The following is a 24,142-nucleotide window of genomic DNA, read 5'->3' on the forward strand; positions in this document are numbered from 1 at the left end:
CAAAGGAATGTAATATCACACATACAATAGTATTGAGCAGTAAGTGTTATACCTACTATATCGGTACCATGATGACTGTTTTACCAATGAGCAAACTGAGGCTTAGAGCAGTTGAGTGAGTTCCCCGAATGACAGAGCCAGTAGAGCCAAGTATTGAACCCAGTTGTCTTTCTATAAGCCTTTGTCACCCTTTTCCATAAGGCCCTGGATCTCACTGTCTACCTCAAGCCAAATCCCTTATAATCATGTTGCAGGTCCGCCCGACACCATTTTATTGCCTGCTGGTTCTGGGGTTGCCTGTGTTAGGATAATCATATGTCTTATTCTGCCTAGGACTGTCCTGGCCTGGTTCAGAATTTTTTTTTTTAATTGGAATAAAATTGCTTTACAATGTTGTGTTAGTTTCTGCCGTACAATGAAGTGAATCAGCTGTATGTATACCTATATCCCCTCCCTCTTGGACAATTATTTTAACACCGCTTTTTCACGCTCACAAATGTCCCAGTCTGGATAATAAATTCTAAGGTAAGCCTAAAGTGAGTTAATCTGAGCTCAGTAGACACTTTGAACACTATGATTTAGGGGAAAGCCTCTCAAGCTTTAAGGTCCACGTGAGCCAGCTGAGGACCTTGTTAAACTGCAGACTCTGATTCAGTAGGACTGGGGAGGGGCCTGGGAGTCGGCGTTCTAACACGCTCCCAGGGGATGCCAATGTTGCAGGTATGCAGACCACTTTGAGTGACAAGGCTGAAGATGGCATGGTTGTCACTGAATGAGCTTCCTACGCAGTTGCCCGGTGTTCCCAGTCCTATGCAGTGTTGCTTCCTTCCTTTACTCCAGGCCCCAGAATGCCTCACTCCTCATGAGCTCAGTAACCACTAATATTCCACTCAAATCTGTAGCTCCTTTCTTCATTTCTTCGCCTATTTCAGTTTGGAGGTGAGTGGTGAGGCCACCCGAGCGGCTGTTCTGCTCTCTGTATATCCCCTGCTTGAGCAATGCTGCTCCACCTACACCTACTCACAACGGACCTGCCCTCTTAATCATGGAGGCTAATCAGTAAAAGTTTACATCCTTGCCCCCAGCCCCAGCTAGTGATTGTTCGATCGAAACATCTCTACTTGATAGCTTATCAAAGGGAATGGGAGGGGGCGTGCTCCTCTGCTGGTTTCCCTGGTAACTGATGAGCCAACCTGAAGTCAATTCCCCTTATAACTGGTAACCTCCCTCTCTCCTGGTAGCAAAGACTGTTGCTGTGTCCTGCAGGCCCTCAGCTGCACACGGTGGGATGTCGCTCCAGGACCGCGCTTCAGATGTGTAAGATCCTCCATTTCTTAAACCACTGATGTCTCTGTTGCTTACTCCAGGCTCTTTCTTCAGTCTTGACGCTGGGCAAGTACAGAGCTTGCAGGCCTGTGGGGAGTAGCCCAACAGGAGGATTTGTCCGTCATACAAACAAGGCAAATTTATATCAATTTGTAAATTAAATTGGCCTTATGTGATAGGTGGGAGTAGGAAAGTGGCCCTTTCACCCTCTTTTCTTGCTTTACACAAAGTTCAGAGAATAGAGAGCTTATTATTTTCCAGACTGCATTCATGTTTCACTTACACACGACAGCTAGCTCACTGTGAACTTTCCCTTTTCAATTTAGTATTAATTTTGATGAATTTTTTAACCCAAGGAAAACACTTCTGGAGTTTATTACAAGATTGGCGGACTCACACTGTGATCAGAGGCAGATGCTTAAGGGAATAGTGGAGTTATTTGTGATTCATGACCATTCCTGGTGGGGGGTAGGGTGGGCGTGGGGAGAGAGTGAGAACAAGTGGGAACAGAGTAAATATGTAAAGAGAATTGCAATCTCAGGGCCATCTGTGCTAGCTGCAGGACGCAAATCTCAAACAGAAACTGTAGGAAAGCAAATGTTATTCGTTGGTTTCAATCCTGTGCCCTTCAAAATTCCTCTTGTTTCACTCATTCATTCACTCCTTCATAAGCACATTCACTTTTGAGTTCCTACTCTGACACAGGCTTTATGATGGGCACTGGGGACCAGATGTTAAGAGAGACTCTGTGTTCAATTAGCTTTGGGTAGAGAAATGTAGAAATCCTTCCACTCGCTCATTCTACTGCCCCCCACCCCTAATGCTGAAACTCGGCCTCTGTGCACTGGTGCCAAATGGAATCTCAGAGACAGAGTTTTGGGTGAAGTAGAAAAGAACAGCTTTATTGCTTTGCCAGGCAAAGGGGGAGTCAGCAGGCTAATGCCCTGAAAATTTTGTGTCCCAACCCCGGGGGGGGGGGGGGGGATTTGGAGTTTTGTAGCAGTGGTTCAAGGGTGGGGTTGCCGATAAGGATCAGGGTGTGTGTAGGACCTGCATTCCTTTCATCTGGCCTCAGGTGGCCTCTTGATGAGTGACTGTGGTTCTCAAGGTTATCAAACTGACCTTCTCTCTGGAATGAAGAGCGCTTCATCAAGTAGTTAACATCTTCCATCTGTTGGGGGTTTTAGTTCTGCAGAAGAGCTCAAAGATATTGTTATATGTATCACTCAATGCAGAACCAGGATCCTGTCCCAAGGCTACACTATTGTTTCGTGGCTTCTCCTCCCTTGTCTCTGCATCCCCTCCCTTCCCTGATTAGCAACTGTTTGAACTTGCCCTTTGGAACTCAGGGAAGGTCATAGAGGCTACAGTCTGTTCCCTGCAAGAAATGGGGGACAGAAGGGCTTCCATGCCCAGGAGCCCCACATGGTCCTGCTCAGTTTCATCCCCCCACACAATTTTAGGCAGTCATCTAATTCTGTCAAGTCTTCCTTCTAGATATATCTCAAATGGATTTCCATTCACAGGGCCACTGATATATAGCACAGTCATCCTTACCAAAATTATAAGAGCCTCCAAACTGATCTTCCTAATTTCAGTTTTCAACTTTTTCAGGTGGAAAATCTTTTTGACTACAATGATCTTTCCAAAGGTAAAATCTGATTACTATCTCTCCTTTCTTAAATCCTTCAGTGGCTTCCTATTGCCCCAGGGTCGAGTCCAAGTTCTCTTACAACTTAAGATCTTTATTGGTTGGGCTTCTGCTTACATCTCCACTTCGCTGATCCAGTACTTGATTCATTTTATAAATATGTGTTAATCACCTATATATGACAGCCACTATGCCAGACACTCTAAATAAAATAAGAAACAGCCTTGCACACCTAAGGTTTATATCCTACCAAAGGAGACACTTAAACAAATAATTAGGTCGTTAGCACCAGTTACAAGGACGCTTCTTCACAACCATCTTTATGATGTGAATATCCTAGACATTCTAACTATAGTATTTAGGATTATCTTGGGTATGGTCTATTCTGGAGTAGAAGTTTTTCCAGACCTTAATTTTAAAAGAGGATCATTACTAAAAAAAATAAGTAAATAAAAAGACATAGTCACTCTATTAGTTATAGTAATGCTAGGTACTATCACAGACAAATTATGAAATTTCCGTAGTTTAAGACAATGACAATTTATTTCTAGCCCCTATAGGTAGGAGGGACCAAGCAATCATTCAGGTATTCAGGCTGTTACAGATTTTTTTTCATTATTAACCCAAGGTTTCTAAGTTTTCTGAGCACTGACATCCTGCTGACAGCCAGGGGAAGAGAGGACTCGAAGGTAGGTTTTAATGGGCCAGACCTGGAAGCAGTACGTATCCCTTCTAGGCACATTCTACTGGCTAGAATTTTTCACATAGTGAAGTGAAAGGAGGCTAGGAGATTCAGAACAGTCCTGTGCCCAGGACCAGAAGGAAATGGGTTTGATAAACAGAGACCTCGATTAGATAGAGTTGGGGAGACTAGAAGGAGCTCTCAGTCCCTGCTACAGCCACAGACCCCAACAGGAGGAAGAAAGACTCCTCTTCTTTCCTGGCAAGGACTCAGCCAATGAAAAGCCATGGACTCTCCCAACTTCCTTTCTCCCCTACAAAAGTGTTCTCCTTCCCTTGCTCTGCAGGGACTTGCACATGACTCTCCGTGGTTGCAGACCCTGAATTTCAGTGCTCTGCTGATCTCAAGTAAACCCATCTTTGCTGGAGAAATACCTGGCAGTTTGCTTCCTGTCAACCACCCATAGCCCTGCAAATCACACCGTCACCATGCGCCTCGCACTCTAGTGAGGCTTTCTTCAATTATCACACATTTTAAAACAGATGATCAAGTTAAAATTCTTTAAAACATAATTCTGCTTTTAGATGCTTCTGGGCTTAAGACTCAAAGAAAGAGTCATCTGATACATTTGTTTTCTCTCATCCATGAGCCTCTGTGGAAACTGTCTCCCCTGTCCCCATGCCTATCTTCCCCCATGCCTGCCTGTGTCCCTATCAATTTGTCATTTGCTAAATTCTTAGCTGCCTTTTAGATCTTACTTCAAAATTAGCTTTTATGTCGTGCTCTTGTGATCTCCCCTCCATGGATTCTAGGAGCACTTTGTAATCTCTATCTATGCATGCTATGAAAATGTGTGAATTAATTAATGCCTACTTAATTCTTGTATACCTGGAACTCAGCACAATACCTAACACAAAGTGTAATACCTTACTGACTGAAGTGATTGATGTTTTTCAACAAGGCCGGGATGTAGGGCATAAGTGGGAAAAATGTAAAAAGATTCACTATCCTGGATATAATCTAAGGCAGTGATTCTCAGAGTGTGGCCCCTGGACCAGCAATATCATCACCTGGGAATTTATTAGAAATGCATATTCTCAGACCCTACCCTACACTTACTGAAATAGAAACCAGGGGTGGAGCCCAGCAATCTATGGTTTAATAAGCCCCACCAGGTGATTCTGAGCCCATGCTAGAGTTTCAGAACCACTGACCTACATGTTACCAAGAGAAGCCTAGATTAATCAAACTAATTCCAAGAAAAAAGAAAATGGCAATATTGATAATCTAATAAGAACAGCTCTCATTCCTTGAGTGTTTCTTGTGCCTTTTATAAAGTTGTGACCCCAGAGCAGTCTTGTGACTCACGTAATCCAATTAGATGTGGCTTAAATGTAAAGCCTAGTACGACAGATGAAAAGAATGTGATAAGGATTCAGAAGAGAATGAGCAATAAATAGATTGATGTAATCCACTCAAGTAGTATCACCACCTGAGTAGGGATTACTGACTCAAGTAATTTGAAAATTAGGTAATGTGTAACTTGAATCCAATGGGCAAAGGCTGTGAAGTACCTCTTTGGAAGGCTGTAACACAGCATCTATATGAAAAGGCTGAGCCTGTCAAGCAGAGTTGCATTCTGATTATTGAGATCTTACTTAACAGGCTGAAGAGTTGGTTCTAAACAATACTTGAAAAAGTGACCCCTGATATTGTTTGGGATGACATAACTTGTTTTGAATTAATATGTCAAATATGTGATTGGAGTTTAAAATATATATTTGGCCCTGGTTTAAATTTCTGATTCTAAGTTGAATTTTTACTATACTTGTAAACAGTGTCAAAACATGTTTGGGAATTTAGTGTTTACTCTATTGATAGGTTTAGTTTATTAGATTTACCGGACTTGTATAAATATTTAGGAATATTTATTTGTTAATGTGGAATTGAAAAGCTTTAAAAGTCATTAAATATACTGTGTTTGTTAATGAAATTTCAAAGTTTCTGAATGTTTGACTGAGTTGTGAGATCAAGATTTAAATGAAAAGTGCTGATTAAATTTGTTTGATTTATAAATAGATTATGAGACTCATAAATTAGACTTAAAAGTTTAAGGAAAACTAAATTTTTAAATTTAAACTTTAAACCCAGCGCAACTTCGTAATAATCTTTTCTGTGTATAGAAACTGCCATTGAGCATCTTTAAAAGGTAGCAAACTCCCAGTTAACACCAAGGGCTTTACCTGATTCAAATCATTTAATCCTCCCAGAAACTTGTGAGGTAGGCAATGTTTTTATCCTTCTTTTATTATGAACAATAGATTAAATAACATGTCCAAACACACAGCTAGTAGGTGGGAGATCTAGGATTCAAACCCTTTAGGTCAGATTCCACAGCCCATCTTCAGACTAATCCATTTTTTTCCCCTTCCACTTGCAGGCCCGTTTGGAGCCAGAGGGACAGAAAATGAGGCTGAGGGGATGACTCTCAGGGTTTATCTGGAGGCTATCCTAGTAGTAGTGCTCAGAATGACACTATATAGATACTGGATATAGAGCTGAATTTTGCTTCTTTTCTCATCTCCCACTGGCACTCACTCCCACTCATGTTCCCCTCTCCTTCCAGTTTTCTAAGGAGGGAACTTACAGACCTCTGGGGTAAGATGGTAGAAAAACTCCCAACTAGGGATTTCTGCGGGGGAGACTGAGGGTTGGAATCCTTGCTTGACTCCTTTTTGGCCCTAACCCTCTTTCTATATCTGAGTCCCTGCTTTCAGGCCATCACCAGTCACATCTGTCCTCTTGCCACTGGCCTGTTATTTGGGGCCACTTTGTTTGTTTTTTGGTGATACATTTTTTTCAACAAATTTTGAAGTACATGCTTTATTTCAGGACTTGAACTGGGGACATAGATTCCAAAGATTAAGATATAATATAAATAGTTAATAATTTGCAACTATGATGTAAGAGGTCTTTCTCCTGGAAAAAAGTATGAGTAGCTCTTTGATGACAAAGGTGGGTAAGAGTGTTTCAAGGAGAGAAAACACATATTAAAAAGCCTGGAACAGGGAGAGTTTGGCCCATTAAAGAGTTAAAAGAAGTAAGAAAGGTTGTTGTTTTTCTTTTTTTTTTTTTAACATCTTTATTGGAGTATAATGGCTTTACAATGGTGTTAGTTTCTGCTTTATAACAGTGAATCAGTTATACATACACATATGTCCCCATATCCCCTCCCTCTTGCATCTCCCTCCCACCCTCCCTATCCTACCCCTCTAGGTGGTCACAAACCACCAAGCTGATCTCCCTGTGCTATGCGGCTGCTTCCCACTAACTATCTATTTTACTTTTGGTAGTGTAGATATGTCCATGCCACTCTCTCACTTTGTCCCAGCTTACCCTTCCCCCCTCCCCATATCCTCAAGAGCATGGACATGAGGATATAGGTTGTTGTTTTTCAGAGCAAGAAAGGGAACCACCTCCAAATGAGGCTGCAGGGTTCAGCGTCACTGTGCGAAGGTCCTGCGTTATCACACAATTGGTTTGATACCCAAGTGCTGTTCATGGGATCAGGTGAGTCAAGAAAGTTGACCAAAGAACACCAATGTCTTCCATCAGGAGACCCAATCCATCACACAGGAAAAAAATGTTCTAAGACACTGAGACACATATAAGTAAAAATCTGCTAGTGGAAATGAGAGGTGACGGTGCATACTTTAGCTCTGTTCAGTTCGTCAGGTGTTTACCGATCTTATTGATTGACTTTACTTGTATGTCATTCACAGTGTTAGATACTGGGACACTAGGATGAACAAGAAGTCCTAGCCTTTGAAGATCTCTAGACTCACACACACACATGTATGTATATGTATATATTCATATGTATATATATTCTGTACATGACAGATATATGTATATTTACTATATAGCATATATGACAAATACATATGACATATATTATGTATGCATATATACGTGTGTATATATAAGAAGAAAAATATAAAGACATCCTGGCCCTTAAGGACCACTGGTTTAGTTTAGTCTTGTGTGTACATGTATTTAGTAATACCTGACATAAACTATATATATGTATATTTATATATATGCACGTAATAGCTTAGGTGATGGGCCACTAATTAATGGAGAGAAAGAATGAGAAGCCAGCAATTCGTTTCATAGGAAAAGGAACCTGTCTCCCTATGGTCCAGAAAAGGAGGGAAATGGCCTCTGTACTATCAGCAAAACATCTTCAGGAGCCTCAGGAGGTCTGACCTGGGAACATGTTTTGGTTACAGAATAAAGCTTTTGTCCTTAAGTGAATGAGGAAGGTCAGGAGGATGAACCCAAGAAGAACACTCAAATTCTAAAGAGTGAAGGCATCAAGCCAGCTTGGCCAGCATCTTTAACAGGACATCTACCAGGTACAGCCAGGTGAGAGAAGTGCTGGAAATAAGACAGCTGATGACACACCTTCATTACAAGAAAGGTCTTCTATCCCACATAATTTACATGATGATATTGAAAGAAAAGAAAGGCTTGTTTGGAAACATTACCCTCTACTCAGTTCTTCACTGAAAACTTGCCAGGGAGTAATGACAGAGTTGCTGCCACTTGAAAGCTGATTTGGAAATGGAAGGGCTTACTTTATCTCAGACCCCCTGACTCATGAGGGAATCACTGAAATCTATTTCTCTTAACGTTTTCCAAAGAGACTTACTGATCAAAGTTGTTTCCTTCCCAGAGGTGTGTTCCTTCAAGCACAGGGAGGAGGCGTATCTCTGGGACACCCAGAGGACGTTTATAGTCACTTCCCAAGTGGCTCTTGTTCTCAGGATTAAAAATGGAAATTATCTCTCAGCTGTCAGTGTAACATCATCCAGCAGCATGAAATTCTGTCAAAATTGAAATTGAAGATGAATAAAACTTAGATACACACTCAGGATTATTCCTATTGGGATAGCAGCAGTGCTCTGCACTGACGATTCTACACCCTAATAGTAGATTAGGAAATAGAGACGTACTGGTTTTCTAAATGCCCCTGTACACTTTGCCATGGGAAGTAGCGGTGATTGAATAGACTGACAACTACTGTGAGCATATGCAATGAGCCAACTCCACAGCGCCCCAGGGCAGGATTATAGATGATTTGTGTGCATTTGGGGGGGTAATCAGTTATTATAATTCCATTTGTAATTTATGTTTGCATGAAAGTGCAGTTTTTAACCACTGCTAGGATTTGAGGCACCAGTGCAACCTGTTTTCATTTGGTCAAACTCCAGGGAATTTCAGCGTGTCCGTTCAGTAATAATGCATATCTACATTATTGGATGGCTGGTTTCAAAGAATAAATAACTACTCTTTATAGGAACAATATTTACAGAACATGTCTGGGGCATGCAAAGCTTCATTACCCGTCGGGCTTCGTTCTAAATAGATACATGCCAAAATTCAGGATAAAGGGAAGAAAGGCAATTAAACAGGAAGGCCAGAAATGAATGCCCTTCTCTTTAGGTATGTCAGCAACACCTTACTCACAGGTTTCTAAAGAGAATTAGAGAGGGCAATTTTACCGAGGTCCAGTCAGATGACTTGAGTCTGAAAATGTCTTATGCTTGGAGAAGCAAGCGTGTGTTTAAGAAGATGAGACGGAGGCCTTCCCTGGTGGCGCAGTGGTTGAGAGTCCGCCTGCCGATGCAGGGGTCACGGGTTCGTGCCCCGGTCCGGGAAGATCCCACATGCCGCAGAGCAGCTGGGCCCATGAGCCATGGCCGCTGAGCCTGCGCGTCCAGAGCCTGTGCTCCACAACGGGAAAGACCACAACAGTGAGAGGCCCGCCTACCGCAAAAAAAAAAAAAAAAAAAAGAAAGAAAGAAGAAAAGTTAATAGAGGCAACTATAGGTCAAGACTAGCTTGAAGGGAGGCAGAGTCATTCATGCTGAAAATCCTGCTGAGGGTGGCAACAGGTGCCTTGGAACAATTCAATTAGCTAATCACAGATGGTTGCCAGATATGCAGTCTAAACTTTCTTTTCACTAACAAATGTCACAGCTAAGAAAATCTGAACTTTGGCAAATTGGGAGCGATTCCCTGCGAAGGATAACTTCTGTTCTCATCACAATTTCATAGGAAACAGCTAAGGAAGTGCATTGTCACATGAGGGAAACTTGATAGCAATTCAAGTTGCCCAACAATGAGTGATCGGCACTTTGGAAAAATGAGATGTCCATGGCTGATCTCTCTGGGGATTCCTGTGTAGGGGGGCCCCTGGACTTGATCTCCACACCTGGCAAGACTCAGAGTACCAAGATCCAAAGAAGTGAATATTTATAAATTGATAATAATTCAAATGCATTAACTGAAGTTTATCATCAAGTGAATACATTCTATAAATAGAGTCTATAGGTCTAGTTCCCCAGCCCTTTTATAAGAGTCTCTTCATCCTCTGGGGAATTGGCACAGTGATTGATATGAATGTTTGCTAGTGTGTCAATGGTTATAACTATTTCTGAATAACAGAAACCTTTGATAAACTGATAAAAGTTTCTTCATAAAAGTGGTTTGGATAGACAATCACACAATCTTTCTCAGGCAGTCTGAAGTTTCAGAAATCCTGCAATCCATCCACAGACAGTTAGGCTGTAAACTTAGGTTGTGAGACACCTTGATATATTTGATCTAGTATGAAAACCCAGCTTTTCTACTGTTTTGACTACTTAACTAAAAATACACCTAAAGCTCTCAGTTGGAGGTAGGGTGGGAAGAAAGAGGAATCATTTATAAATGTAGTTGTCATTACATCCCTCTGGCCCATATCCTTTACCTTACACAGTTAAAAGCATACATGTCAGATTTGGTCTAACTTCTAAAAAGAAAACCCTTCCATGTATATTTCTGGGTTTTCTTAAACAAAAGTTCAAATTGACGTTTTTTCTCACAGAAAATATTTCTTTAACTCACCCAAATGCTTTTTTTTTTTAATCAGCCCAAGGTAGTGTTTCATAGGAGAATTAATGAATAGATGGGCTAATACATGATTTAGAGATCTCTGTAATGAGGGGTAAATGAAATGACTGTTAATTATCTAGTGAATCATGCCCAAGAATCCCCATTAGGTTTGGTTGATGTTTCCAAAATTTTTTCCCCAAAAGGAAGCAGGAGGCAAATTCAAACTCCTTAGAGAACTCTAGGTTTGGTGTTTCCAAGACAAAAACAGCCATCACATATGAACATACATAACTACCCTCCTTTCTTAATGTCAAGTAAGAGCAGAAAACCCATTCAGTGCATCACCAGATCCCATATTATAGAGGCGGTGTTTGGTTTGATTAATATCTGATAAAGGATGACAGCTCTATTTATCCTGAGGGCCAGGGTCACTGGATTTCCTTCCCCACTCCAACACTGGAATGGTTCTTATACTGCAGATACACGGTAGCATCATGGGATGTGATACCCATTGCTCTGTATTAATTACAAGCACCCACAATACAAACTGTGCATGGACCTTAGAAGCTAAATCAGCAGATTCAGTTAGACCCAATAAATACTAAAATGTCATCTAGGCTTTGGATACAGTTTTATAGTAGTTACTCCTCCTACAGAGAAGCAGTAGAAAAGAAAAAGAATTGTGTTAACTCCCTTCTGCACTGTCTGGACCTGTTAATATTCAGGAAGGATGAGGTCCTCATATATATCACTATCTATCATCTATCTCTCAAATATATATATATTTACATATATAAAGGTATATATAATTACAATATGTACATATATAAAAGTATATATAATTTAAAATGTTAAATAACTTGGTTTTTTCCATAATGCACACCCTATAACATCAGGAGAGGTTGACCCCCCGTACTCATTTACATTTTATAAATATTTGACCTTTAAAGTATATGTTATATCTATCATGCTAGAAATTAAAAGAGGCTAAAATATTTTCTTATTGGAAAATGATTTCAGTGGAAGAGTGAGAAACAAGTAACTTTATAAATAACTACTTGTTATTCAATTATGACTACTTTTGTTAACACGCAAGTCAGTATCATGAAACAAGAAAGCCTTGCAACAGTAAACTCGGGTCTCTTTTTTCCAAGTGAGATGCAGAGCTGAGTTAGAAGCACCTCCATTACACTTAATCAAGTTCAGTTAAAGGAAAGGAAATATCTCGGTTTTTTAACCAGGCAAAAGGACACAAAAATATTTTCTTCTTTTCAGTGTTTTAGGAAGGTAGGAAAACAAAAACGTTGTCTGGGTACAACTTGAAGCACAGTTTGTCTCCTTCAAAAGACAAACTGCTGAGCTTCGAGGTGATCCGGCACCACAGATGTGCAGCCCATTTTGAAGACACTCCCAATTGTCAGCCTCAGGAGAGATGTGATGTAGCCTTTGATAAGAAAAACGAATTTGGCTCATTACCTGCTGAAAACATCTTTTGTAAGGTGGAGCGTCCTCAAAGCAACAGGGAAATTTCAACTCCCTTCAAAATCGGCAAGGGTGGGATGGTACTGGTGAAGCTAACACTTTGTACTCACAGGTACTAAGAAACAATCTAATATAAAAGCCTTCTTCTAGGGGATTACTGAATTTTTAAATCAATTGTAAAAATTAATGTCAGGCCTCTGAGAGATGAAACTGAAACTAATATTAACAAACACCTTTTTTTTTAAACTAAAAAAAATTTTATTGAAGTATAGTTAGTTTACAATGCTTTGTTAATTTCCGGTGTACAGCCAAGTGATTCAGTTATACCTATATATGTTTTTTTCATATTCTTTTCCATTATAGTTTGCTACAAGATATTGAATATAGTTCCCTGTGATATACAGTAGGACCTTGTTGTTTATCTATTTTATATATAGTAGTTTATATCTGCTAATCCCAAACTCCTAATTTATCTTCCCTCCCCTCCCCCCTTTGGTAACCATAAGTCTGTTCTCTATGTCTGTGAGTCTGTTTCTGTTTTGTAAATAAGTTCATTTGTATCACATTTTAGATTCCACATGTAAGTGATATCATATAGTATTTGTCTCTCTCTCTCAGACTTACCTCACTTATATGTGATCATCTCTAGGTCACTCCATGTTGCTGCAAATGGCATTTTGTTCTTTTTTGTGACTGAGTAGTATTCATTCTATTCATATACCACTTCTTTATCCATTCATCTGTCAATGGACATTTAGGTTGCTTCCATGTCTTGGCTATTGTAAATAGTGCTGCTATGAACACCAGGGACATGTATCTTTTCAAATAGAGTTTTCTCTGGATATATGCCCAGGAGTGGGATTGCTGGATCATATGGTAATTCTATTTTTAGTTTTTTAAGGAACCTCCATACTGTTCTCCATAGTGGCCACCCCAATTTACATTCCCACCAACAGTGCAAGAGGGTTCCTTTTTTTCCACACCCTCTCCAGCATTTGTAGACTTTTTGATGATGGCCATCCTGACCAGTGTAGTTTTGATTTGCATTTCTCTACTAATTAGTGATGTTGAGCATCTTTTCATGTGCCTGTTGTCCATTTATATGTTTTCTTTGGAGAAATATTTATTTAGGTCTTCTGCCCATTTTTTGGTTGGGTTGTTTGTTTTTTTGATACTGAGTTGTATAAGCTGTTTGTATATTTTGGAAATTAATCTCTTGTCGGTCGCATCGTTTGCAAATATTTTCTTCCATTCCTTAGGTTGTCTTTTCATTTTGTTTATGGTTTCCTTTGGGCATAGCTCTCTTTAGAAATGTTGTATCGAATCAGGTTGTAGCCTAAAAAAATTCTTTTTTATTTAATGCCACATCATACATTTTTTTTGTTCCAATCCATTAAGTGTTGATTTTATAGTTTGGCTGTATGAATGTAAACTTATTTTATTATGTTCAAGCATATAAATGCGTGTGTGGGTACGTGTAGGGTGGGGACTTCAATATTCTGTTTACACAGGGTTGATTCAGCTATTTATTAACTATATCTTAGATAATTACATGTGTTCAGTTACTTTTTTTTCCCAAAATAAGGGCATCTGGCAATTCTCTTACCCCATTCTAAAATTCTATCCAAAACTATTTGGTTGTTGAAAATCAAAGCAAATAGTAAAACGTTAAAGTAAAACAAAAGCTATATTTTATGGTGCATTCCATTGTACTCTCCTTTTTGGGAGGAACAGAAAAATCAAGACTTTTAATAGATACCTAATAAATGATTTGTTCCTATATAAGACATAGAGCTCTGGTAAGTAAAATATAGAAAGGGGAAATGATCGAATTATATCTTGCTGAGTAAAAATTGATCTTAAAAAATTTTCCATATGCTCATTAAGGGAATTAACAATAATAATTCCTGTATCCCAGGGAATCAATGCAGATTTAGACTTTGGTCAGGCAGGTGGTCTACAGAGAAAGGCTTGAACGTGTTTGATGGGAGTTGCAGTGATGTAGAGAAATAGAGCTTGTCATAAAAATTTCCCATTCGTTGTGAGATCATAAATCATTAGGTCTACAGCAAGCAAAATTATGAAGACACAAGATAGGGAAAATTTGGTTTTGAAATTTTTTTTCTGATAATAAAAAGTCTGGGACTTAGACTTCTTCCAGATTTTGTTGTGAGACTTGATTCTTTCCTAGATATTGGTAAGATTGTCACCAATACTTATTCCCCATTTTCATGTGTTGTTTCTGAGCCTTTTAACATTTTCTACTCCAAACTCTAAAATTTCTTCTCCTCTATTTCAGTTCCAGACACACCTCTCTATGCCTCACTTACCTATAATTCTGTAATATTGAGGACATTTACAATATCTTTGTAAAGGAGTTTTGTAAGATACTCAGTATAAACCACATTGTCTGGTATATGGTTAACAATTCATTCAATCTTTTAAAAAAATTTTTTTATTGAAGTATAGTTGGTTTACAATGCATTAATTATTGCTGTACAGAAAAGTGATTCAGTTTTATGTATATATATATATTCTTTTTAAAATATTCTTTTCCATTACAGTTTATCATATGATACTGAATATAGTTTCCTGTGCTATACAGTGGGACCTTGTTGTTTATCCATTCTGTTTATAAAAGCTTACATCAGCTAACCCCAGCCTCCCACTCCATCCCTTGTTCAACCCCCTCCCTCCATTAAATGTTAACTCTTACTACTACTGTTACTACTACTATTACTATTATGATTAAGTTCATATATAATATGCCTAGAACCTATAGTATATAGAATAAAAATAGGTTTGGTCTTAGTTCTTTCTTACAGCAGAGTGCTTTAGGTTTGACTCCTAGGACACTTATAATTAGGCACTGTGACAGAGATATTTAGTATTCATCACTTCTCCATGTGCTCCTTGACATTTTATTGAAATGTTCTCCATGGAAATAAACTTTAACTATGGTACTATATAGCCTATGGCTTTTTCAGATCTAGGCAGTGGGAAAGGGTGTGGAGAGCCAAATCCAAGCTCCAACCAAGATCAATATAGAGAATCCTAAATAGCTTGGAGAAGCCAGGCTGTATTCCACAGCTCAAATATAGGCCATGATGTGCTGGATGAAGTAGGGTAATTTCTTTATTCTTACCTTCAGAATAGCTAATATTCACCTTTTCATAAATGTTAGCAGTTTACAAACAATTTCTCACCATGTCTTCATAGCCATGAGGAGTAGATATCTCATTTTCCTCATTTTGTGGAGAAGTAGACTGAGTTTTCAAAAGATTAAATGACAATCCCAAGTTTGGTGTAGCTAAGGGGTTGGGGTCTGGCATCCAGCTGACAGGTGAGAGACATGGGATTTGGGCCAAACTTCTGTCTCTTGGAGGCTCAGTTTCTACATCTCAAGGGATTGTTTCATAGTTTGAATGAGACAGTTTATCTTAAACAATAAATATTAACTATTGTTGTCACAAAACTGGTAAATGGTAGACTAGAATAGGATTCAAATCTAGGCTTCTCAGAGTCCCAAACCTATTCTGAACCACTGAATACAACATCCTCCCCATATTAGTCTCTAATACGGTGCTCCATCACATAATTTATCATTTAACCAGAAGTCTGGGACTGCATGCCCAATAAATCTTAGAAAACATGACACTGTCTTTCCTTCTTGTCAGGTTCTTCACATCAATTATCATCTTCTCTATTCAGTAAGAAAGAGTATGGTGATAATTATTTATTCATTTGATGAACATGTATTGAGCATCTATTATGTAGTAGGCAATAGACTAAATGCTGGAGCTACCAAGAGGGGCTCACAGGCTAGGAGACAAGATAGACATAACACCCAGCAAATGTCAGTCACCATGATTAACATGATTTTAAAAAATTACTATAAACAGTTTGAGGAAACTCTGTAGAGCCTATTGAACAGCTAAACCGAACCGCAAAAGACTAGAGATAAAGACAAAGAAAATTGTCAAAATAAAGAAACATAAGTATATATTGGAAGGTGGGGTAGACTGTACTTTTATTTACTCATATCTTATCCTTCTATGAGAAGGATTATATTTTCCCAACCCCTATGTCAGGTTGGACCACATGGTTTGCTTTAGCCAATGAAGTGTTTACTTCTAGATAAAAGCTTTAAGAGCCTGCCCAAGCTTTGTCATACTCTCTCCCTTTGTCTATAAATGACCAAATAGTAAATATTTTAGAGTTTGCAGGCAACACATAGGCTCTGCTGCATATTCTTTTTTTTTTTAACTCTAGCCATTAAAAATTTTTAAGGCATTCTTAGATCATTGGCCACAAAAAAATAAATAAAAAAGAAAACACAGGTGATAGGTCAGATTTGCCCCACTAGTTTGCCAACTCTGTTACAGATAATCGGTGTGGAGTGAGAAGAACGCTAGCAGGGAGCAGAGAACCCAGGTGACCCATGGTGGATGCATGTTGTGATGATAAATAAAATTTTCTTGTGAGGAACTGTTGAGATTTCAGCATCATTTGTTACCCTAGTATAATCTAATGTATCCTGAGAGATAGCAAATCTTGAAACATTCCACCAGGAGAAATTTAGAGAGTTTTTTGGTAAAATGTTATATTTAAGATAAATCTTAAAGGATGCATAAAATCTTGCCAAGGAAAGAAAAGAGCTAGGATTTTAAACGGAGAACACAAGTTGGGCAAAGTTTTGGATTCTTGAATGTGTGTGGGTGGGAGTTGGCGGTAGGGAGGCTCGGGCAGAAAAAGCCCGATGGGAATGTTACCTGAGAGGGCGGCAGTACTGCATTATTGTCCAGGATGGTGGGGGGGGGGATGTGATTTACAGAAACCTGCCTGCTTAGAATACTACTTACATTTATTTGCAGAAATTTTGTCCGACCACTGAGGAAAAGTCATAAAAGAGAATAAGAAATGTTGCAAACTAGAGGGCTAAAGTTAACCAAGTCCATTGTACCGAAGCTCAATCTTCTGTGGAGTTCTTCAACACTATTTTGATGATTTGAGCAGTGCTTCCTAAAAGAACTAAAGATTTTAAGGGGGTTTTGAGGACAACCAAATCTCTTCAATATCTCAATCCTCAATAACCAAGGCTGAGGCTGGGATCACTTTCGTAGTGATTCAAATGAGCTTTGGACTTAATAGGCCTGAAGATACACTCAATTTCTTGGGGTTGATAGAGCCAAAGACTCAGGTGAAACATTATAGAGACACACATATATAACCTTAAAAGTATGATTTGACACAGGAAGTTTAGTCCTTTGGCTTAATTAGTAGCGAAAATATTCTTCCTAATATATTTATTAAAGTGTGATTTTCTAAGCTACATACTAGAGTGTGGGGGTGATGGTGGTGGGGACAGAACTAACATTGAACTTGAGTACCTTCCTAGCAATCAAAAAACTGATAGTTTACAGAACCTTATAGGTTATAGATAAACTAATGTGAGTACTTTGCATTTTTAATTCTCCCACTCCATCCAACTTGTACTTTTTAAAATTATCTTAGGTACATACTTATTCTGAATGAGTATTTTCATTATATACGTGGATTTTTTGATTACTCAAATTAATCACTTTTAACCTTGTAACTGATTTATAAACCTATAAATATAAATGTCAGCATTCATTTGTCATCTTGAAATGAACTGTCAGTAGTTGTTTTTCAACAAAAATAGAATATCTCTACAGAGATTGACATTAATATTGGCAATATAAATATATATACACACCAGGTACTCTGGATACTAATGATGGATTTTTATTAACACATTTGTGAGAATTTGGGGGTAAATCTTTAGGAATTTTGACAAACTGAGAGGTTGACCCAGTAAACAGAAACGTATGATCACTCCATTCTGTATAATGTGTCATTTCAAATTGTTCAACCCACACAAAAGATGGGAGATGGAATAAAGAGTAGACCTTTCTCCTAAAGAAGAGAGAGAGCTAGGAACCTTAGAATTATGATATGAAGACCTCTCCAGTGATTCATGTTTTCTCCTAATTTCAACGGGGAACTCATGATAATTTTCAATAAAATTTTAGCTGACAGGCTGTAAAATCTATCTACTAGGTGTCTGAAATGAGCTTAGCACAGAGCTGAGTAAGACAAATCCCAAAGCTCAGAAAATTTTGTCTGGAAGGATGAAGTGTGGAAACAGTCATATAAAAGGAAACATGAATTTCAATGGGGTGAGTGCGAAGATAAAGTACATACAGCGGCACACATGGCAACATAGAAGGGATCCTGGAAGGGCAGGGATTCAAGAAAGGTTCTTGACACGGGAATAAGATGCCTAAATTGAGTATTAAGGGATGTATGAGAGGCAGGCAGATGAAGGGAGAAGCAAGCAGCTTGAGCATCCCAAACAAAGGGATATCCTACTACCAAGTCCTTTTCTAGAGCCACCCTTTTCTCATATACAAAACGGTTTGGAATCCCTGCGTTCATACTGCAGTAAATGTATACTGTAAATATGTACTGCAGTGTGGTATACACTGCACTGCATGTACCACACTGTAGTATAGTGTCTAGGCACTCCTTGGGGAAGAAGGAGAAGAACAGGGGGAACCAACTTGTTGACGGAGAGGAGCTTGGACTTCTGCCCAGCATCAACCTGAGAAATGAGTTCCAGAGAAAGTTTCAGCCAAAGATTTAATCCTTATATTATGTTGACATCAACCTGTCATACTTATCTTACACAACACGTTGCTAGGTTGTTTGTGATGTTTTGTTATTTTTTTTCATGCATCCTTCTATAACCAAGAGAAAACCATGTTTAAAGAGTAAGAAGATTGTCACATCTTTCCCAAAGCTCCAACCAGATAGTATAACCTTTCCCCTGGGAGTAGGGAGAAAGGAATTCCTTTCTCAGGATTACTTTTGGTTCATAAAGATGTGAGTAGATGCTTTCCGCAGAGCTCAGAAGCCAAACTGGGAGACTCATTCAGCAGGACGACTCCTCTGTCTGCTTGGGAAATAAAATACGTTCACAAGATGAAATGGTTTCCTTTGCTCCTAAACTGCTTGATTTGCAAGTTGGAAGGCTCAAAATTTCCTAAAAGATTTTAATATACAAAAATCCCAGTTTTCTCCTCAGGGTCATTAGTCTTATGCACTAGCCATTCTATTACTGAGAGTCTAAGGCCCTTGGCCAGGAGAAATATTTTTCAAGACAGAAACCCCATGCACTGAGTAATATAGTTCCCTTTCTTATTTTCGTTTAGTGGAACAATGACATGGGGCTTTCATTCTAAGGATGTATAATATAGAGCTCTGAGAGTAAGGGAGACTAAAGGAATAAAATCTCAAGACTGGAATGTATCTGAAAGTAATTAAACATTTCTGTGTCATGTGGACCCTAATAGATGGCAATCTGTCTCATTTTGAGAACTATATGTACATTCCTTACCTACTTTACTGAGAATTTGAGGTCACTTTTATAAAGACTTACAATAAATAGAAATCATTTGGATCATAATATACCATAAACATTTAAAATACAAAAAGAAAGGGCAGTAAAGCTCGCAAACTTTGATACAACTATTACAGGTGAATAAAAAAATGAGACATTCACTGAAGACAGAAGAGGGGAGACACAGTCAATTATGTATTTAACCTTCTCCATATCTTCTCCATATAGAAAAGCCTTTTAAAATTTTTTTAGGGAGGGCAATGTTTTCAGGTATGAGGTCCTGAAAACAATTTCTCATATAGGGTTTCAAATCCTGCTCTGTCACTTACTGGCTGTGTAACTTCAACTACTTGTTTAACATCCCATGCTTTTGTTTCTTCATCTGAAAATGGAGGTAATAATTGTAACAAACTCATAGGGTTATTAAGAAGGTTAATGAGTTAATATGGGTGAAATAGGTAGAACAGTGCCTGACACAGAATAATTGCTTATATAAATATTTCCTAAATAAAATACAATATAGGAAACACCTAAAGATGTCATGGACGTCTTCAATAATGTTCCTACAAACAATGCAACAGTAGGTTTCCTATGGAAATCACGTGTAGAGGCCCTCCATAAATTCTGAGACCACACTAATGAATCTTAGAAAGTATTAACTGTGAGGGACTAAAAAAAAATGCATTCCAAGTATATAGCTTTTTGATGCTCTGGCAAAGCTCAGGGATAAAATATAGCCTTTCTATCACATTAGGTTTTAAAACGTGCTACATGGCATCCCATCAAGATGTAAAGTCTGCCCTTGAATCAGACAAGTTTCCTATCTGTTGATCTGTTTTAGAAATAAATCTTTCAAAATAAATAAATTAATATGTTTTACAAATCCATTTTCATCTTGCAGGAAGGAAGAAAGGAATGAATGAGTGAAGAAATGAAGGAAAAAGAAAAGTGAAAATCAAAATGTGAGAGTATGTTGTTGATAGCTTATGTAATATTAACCTTCTCCTTCTCACTTAGTAACCAAACCTGGGAAGATTATCAAATCCAAATTCAATTATAAACTCTGATTAGTCAATCATAGTAATCCCAGTTCACCTCACCATTTATTGGTTAAAGATTGAACATGAGGGGCTTCCCTGGTGGCACAGTGGTTGAGAGTCCGCCTGCCGATGCAGGGGACACGGGTTCGTGCCCCGGTCTGGGAGGATCCCACATGCCGCGGAGCGGCTGGGCCCGTGAGCCATGGCCACTGAGCCTGCGCGTCCGGAGCCTGGGCTTCGAAACAGGAGAGGCCACAACAGTGAGAGGCCCGCGTACCGCAAAAAAAAAAAAAAAGATTGAACATGAACATGGCTCTGGCTTAAGAACTGTGAGGAAAAGTCTGTGGTGGGATTTTTGGGAAAAGTTTCCTCTTAAGGAGTTATCAGAAAAATTCTCTCTCTTTACCCTCTTGGATCTTTACCCTCTTGAGAGACACATATAGAACTTCTACATCCATTCTTCAGTAATGAGGGAAGCAAGCTTGAGGACAGAGCTAGGAGACCAGGTATATTCTAATAAAAAGGTGGAAAGAACCTGGGTTTCTGGGGACATTGTTAAGTCACTAAATTAACCACCCTGGAGTCACCCTAATTCTGAATTTGTTATATGGAATGAATCACCTCACTGTATAATCCTGGTGAGTTGAATTTTCTGTTACTTGCAGACCAGAGCTTCCTACGTTTAACGAAAGGAATTCAGACCTTTTAAAAAATAATAAATTGGTGATTCCTTGACAATGTGTTCATCAGTTAATCCTCTACAAGTATCAACTTTTTGAGAGAAGTGTTGAAAGACACCCAGAACAGCAGAATTAGTAAGAACTTGAGATACTAGAATTATTTCTAGAAAGTCTAAAATGAGATTGTTCCAGCTGATTACAGAGATAAGAAGAAGGTAAATTAAAAAAAAAAAAAACTGGAAGGCATTCTGAGAAAGAAACAAAAACCCTCATGTAAAAGAGAAGTTGAAATATAGACATTTTTAGGTGCTGAGAGTTCAGACCTCTCACAGATTCTCAGAGAAAGAATTAATAAATGATGTACTTCAGTAAGATGAGATTTAAACCAGAAAGGAAGAAGTAGGATGCAAAAAGCAAAGGTAAGTGGAGAAACTGGTAAATGTGTGGTGAATCTAATAACATTTACACAGAGTCCATGGAAGAAATTGACATTTATGCTTTGTCTGCCCCAGACCTGTCATGGATGACTTGTTAGAGATTAGCCAAAATCTCTAATAAGGTGACTTAATTTTGTACGAAGGAGCTAGTCACGTGCTCTCTATCGTAAATGGATATTCACTTAGTATATATAAAGATATACATTTCTTTACACAGAGCTGAAGATATTATTTGCAGGTTGAATACATGATTTTCCTCCAATACCTATATTTTGTGACTTACAGGACAATAGTTAACATTTATACAGCCTGTCATAAACATTTTTAAAAATTGTGTGAGCTTCACAAACATGGTTAAAGTTACATTCCTGAATGACAAAAGGAAATTTCATATTTAAACTTCAAAATACCATGGAAAGCCTTTCGTTCCTTCTTCTCAAACATACCCAATAACTGTGATAAAACTAATCATATCACGTAGTTTTAAACTTAAACACAACTCATACTCCAACTGGCTAATCTCTAATGGTGTTCTTTGTATATAGAACTCATATGGTCACTGGAGTGAAAATGTTAACCTTCTCTTTCTTATCTTCCTAATTCCAACATGCACTTGAGTACTGTCAACAAGATAATTCATGTGTCAAGGTTTCTTATAAAATTCTAAGTGACATTTCTAAATTTACATAACTTGCATTTAAAGTTGTAATTTCTGATTTCCACAAGGCTCAGGGACTTTCTGAGAGCAAACCCAAACTGTGTCCACATTTCAAGTTTCATATACTTCGAAGCTCATAAAGTGAAGGGAGACTTCGACAGAAGCTTATGTCTGTGTTTTTAAGTTTACTCCTATGAATTTTATGCTTTTGTTGCTGCAGTAAAGTCCTTTTTCTTGTCGCCATATATTTTCTGTTAATTTCTATATGGAAGAAACATTTTGATTTGTTTTGCATATTTAATTCATAGTTAGTCTTATTAAGTGCTTTTATTCCTAATAGCATTTCAAGGAATCCTTTTGGATTTTCAAAATAGTCTATTTTCAGAAATCAACAATTTTGGTATTCTTGCTTATTCTTTTATAATATGTACCGCTCTGATTCCATATTCTTATCTTTGGAGACGTAGTGTACAGGTCACTGGTTATCAGCATCAACCATGGATTCAAAAGTATATGGATTTGCATTCCAGCTCTATAGTTCCCTAGCTGTGTCATTCCCTAGATTGGGAAAATTACTTAATTCTTCAAGCCTTAGTTTCCTTATGTGTAAATTGGGGATGATAATACCTACCTCAGGGTTATCAGGAGCAAATTAAATTACATTTAAATAAAAATTTGAGATGGTGCCTGATACATAGTAGGTACTCAAAACATAGCTAGTATTTTTACATAGGTATAACATTCTTAATAATGTTATATATTAATTTTGATAGAAGGAATTCTTGTCTTACTGCTGATTCTAATGAGGAGTGTTTTGCTATTATGATCTTGACTAATTGTTTTAGTAAGAACTGAAGCGCAAGGGCATTTGTGGAGAGCCCTTGCTCTGATTAAGCAACCTCAGACTTACATGGGATAATATCCCCCTAACTTGTGTGAAATTGTATAATAGTTTCCTTGGTAGGTGAACATGTTTCAAACCTGGGAAAATTTAGAATTAAATGTATAAATGTTTAAAAGAATAAAATTCATAGCATTGTATATCTTTGTTAGACAGTTTGTATATACTTATGATTTTACATGGAAGGAATATTTCAGAGATTCTGGCATATTAGAAAAATGGGTCAGCCATATATTCATTCATACTTGTGATTTATGTAGAGTTCAGAATCACTTAAGGAATTCAAGATTCATCATATATGTGTGTTCAAATTATCAGATGTACAAGTTATTTTAGTACTTGGAAATAGTTTGTTTATTAATTCAGACAACCCGAGTACTTAGAAGGAAAGTAAAAATTTAATGAAACTGTAAATGAAACCAAATATTTTCCAAAGGCAATTAGGTGGTAGGTAAAATTTGCTAGAATTTTAAATAGAATTATATGAAATGTAACTCAAACAAAAGCTTCTTAAAAGGGAAGATAGGTTCTTGCATTTGTAACTTTAATGGAATAAGAACTTTTTTTTTTTTTTTTTTGCGGTACGCGGGCCTCTCACTGTTGTGGCCTCTCCGGTTGCGGAGCACAGGCTCTGGACGCGCAGGCTCAGCGGCCATGGCTCACGGGCCCAGCTGCCCCATGGCATGTGGGATCTTCCCGGACCGGGGCACGAACCCGTGTCCCCTGCATCGGCAGGCGGATTCTCAACCACTGAGCCACCAGGGAAGCCCCAAAATTCTTTATGTAATGTGTAAGTAGCAAAAGTAAGCCATTTAAAAAAAAAATTCTTGTTTTACCTTGTACAATCCCTATTTAATATTTACCTATGTTACACCTTAAGACATGTGGTCTTTTAAATTCCCCTGTGCATGGGCAGCGCT

This window comes from Lagenorhynchus albirostris, chromosome 17 (genome assembly GCF_949774975.1).
Source record: "Lagenorhynchus albirostris chromosome 17, mLagAlb1.1, whole genome shotgun sequence".
NCBI lineage: Eukaryota > Metazoa > Chordata > Mammalia > Artiodactyla > Delphinidae > Lagenorhynchus > Lagenorhynchus albirostris.